At 43.4% G+C, this 2,199-nt stretch overlaps 1 long non-coding RNA gene across 1 annotated transcript; it reads right to left on the bottom strand.

Moving 5' to 3' along the window:
- Window positions 1–498: 498 nt before the first annotated feature.
- LOC145389842 (uncharacterized) lies at window positions 499–1,465 on the bottom strand. Its single transcript, XR_013895540.1, has 2 exons — window positions 1,122–1,465; window positions 499–562 (listed from the first exon to the last, which is right to left on the bottom strand). It is a non-coding gene; the product is annotated as an uncharacterized LOC145389842 (long non-coding RNA).
- Between the last annotated feature and the right edge of the window lie 734 nt (window positions 1,466–2,199).

Genomic DNA, 2,199 nt, shown 5'->3' with positions numbered 1-2,199 from the left:
CCAAGACCCCACATAGCCTATTTCATTACCTCATCAACTGTCCTAATACTGTGTCCAGCCGCCTTCTTTTTCTATCACTGCCCGCATCCTGTCAGGCATGGAGGCAACATGGTTCCGAACGATCATTGGCTTGTTCCGCAGCATTTCCCACTGAGCATGTGTGTGCGCCATTAGAGCGTCCTGTGTCCTCTCCACCTCTGGCTCCCAAGTATTTACCATATTGGCCCAGATGTTTTCTATTGGGTTCATGTCCGCCCCCTTAGCTGGCCAGTCTAATAGCTGGAGGTCCTGTCTACCTCGCAACCATTCACGAACAATGCCCGCTGTATGAACGGGACAGCGGTCATGAACGAAAATGATCGGGCCAGGAGGAAATGGATAGTTTCGCTGCTGCAAAGATGGAAGGAAGAAATTCTCCAAAATGTCAATATATTTCGCAGCAGTGAATCTCCCATCGATCTGGACGATGTCACCCATACCGTGGATACAAAACCAGCCCCACACGTTCACGGTGACGTGTCCACTCCTGGCCTCTTCATAGATGTTGACCCGATCGTATCTGCTGAAAAAAGAATATAACATTAGTGCTTAGTTATAATTTAATCTGTCTGTGTTAGTTTTCTTTGTGATAATATAGATTTAAAACTCCTGTAGGTTCTGTGAGTGGTAAAATACAGAAAGTGCTTCGTGTGCTTTTTCTCTGGCAATGGATTACCCATATCTTCCTCGCGGAACGTGACACGAACCATTTGTATCTCTCTCTCTCTCTCTCTCTCTCTCTCTCTCTCTCTCTCTCTCTCTCTCTCTCTCTCTCATAGAATAACGTCACAGACTGATGCTTTGATTCATATCATTTTTGAGGGAGTAAGCCTTTGTAAAACATTTTTGGCAAAAGGTGTTTTTGCTAACAAGGAACAGCTCAGAAAATTAATTTAATGTTAGTGCATTTCAGTGGAATAATACTGAAGTCATTTGCCACTTTGCTCAAGAATAATAATCTGCTTGCCAAGTTCACTTACGCTAGTCTCATGTTCACTTACGCTGAACCATGCAGTTTTAAAGTGAATTCTTGTTAACGCAAAATGAAAGTTTATACTCCTCTTTTCATTCCTATTTCTTACCTTGTGGTAACAGGCCTCCAGTTGTGAATTGTTCCATGGTTGGTGCTGTTAAAAGTTTTCTCGTCACAGAATATAACTCTGGACCAGAAATCCAAATTCTCTGCCACATTTTGACGGGCGAAGGCTAGTCTTCCTGCTCTGTGTTGGTCGTTTAAACGCTCCTTTTGGGCAGGAATTCGGTGACGGATACCAGCCTCCTTCAGACGTTTCCGCACCGTTTGCGGAGTCACATTTAGGTGCAGACGCTCAGTAATAGCCACAGCGTTCGTAAATGGGTCCTCCAGCACCCCTCGTCGGATGTTTGCCTCATCTTCACGGGAGGTTAATCGTGGCCGGGGTCTTCTCTCTGAAAGAATATGCCATCATATATTACCTCTACCAAGTAGAATATTATAAGAGAAGGTTTCTTTTTTCATCCGTCTATCTGAGGGACACGAACTATACGATATTGCTCTGAAATAAGTGTCCAGTTAATGTATTAATTTAAAGAGGTAGGACTAGCATCAGCCACTAGTGTCCAGTTAATGTATTAATTTAAAGAGGTAAAACTAGCATCAGCCACTGAAGGACTTTTCTTCATAAAAAATGCCGTTTCTCATTAACTCTGGGGTGGCTTAACAAGCTAGAAGGAAAGACAGTTTGAGTCAGAAAGTGTCCTCAATACGGATCTCTCTTTCCCTACATTTTTTAGCCCCCAACTTTTTTGCTCCTTCTCCTTCCTGAGCTTATCTCCTTATCCTGATTATCATCAGACTTTACTTCCACGCTTCGGTATCTAAATGCGGTCAGATTCCTCCAACACTTCTGCATTCATGGATATCTGAAGATTTCTCAGTTCCCCTCCACTACTACACTTCATCACGTGCTCTTGCTCGCATTTCCCTTATTTACCTCCTCTTGCACACTCTAAAGTTCTGTTACCAGTCTCTCTTACTTCTTTCTGTGTCTGCCACCAATGCTGTATCATTTGCAAACAATAATTGGCTCACTTCCCACCTGTTACCACTCTTACTACGTAACTCTGCTTCTGGTCCCATTGTTCTCGCTACCTCTTCTCTCAACTTCATCCATGAACATA

The sequence above is a fragment of the Coenobita brevimanus genome, unplaced genomic scaffold (assembly GCF_032717465.1).
Source record: "Coenobita brevimanus isolate Jiangsu-jjx unplaced genomic scaffold, ASM3271746v2 jjx.HiC_scaffold_2544, whole genome shotgun sequence".
Taxonomy (NCBI): domain Eukaryota; kingdom Metazoa; phylum Arthropoda; class Malacostraca; order Decapoda; family Coenobitidae; genus Coenobita; species Coenobita brevimanus.
This window is presented reverse-complemented; position numbering and strand designations above follow the sequence as displayed.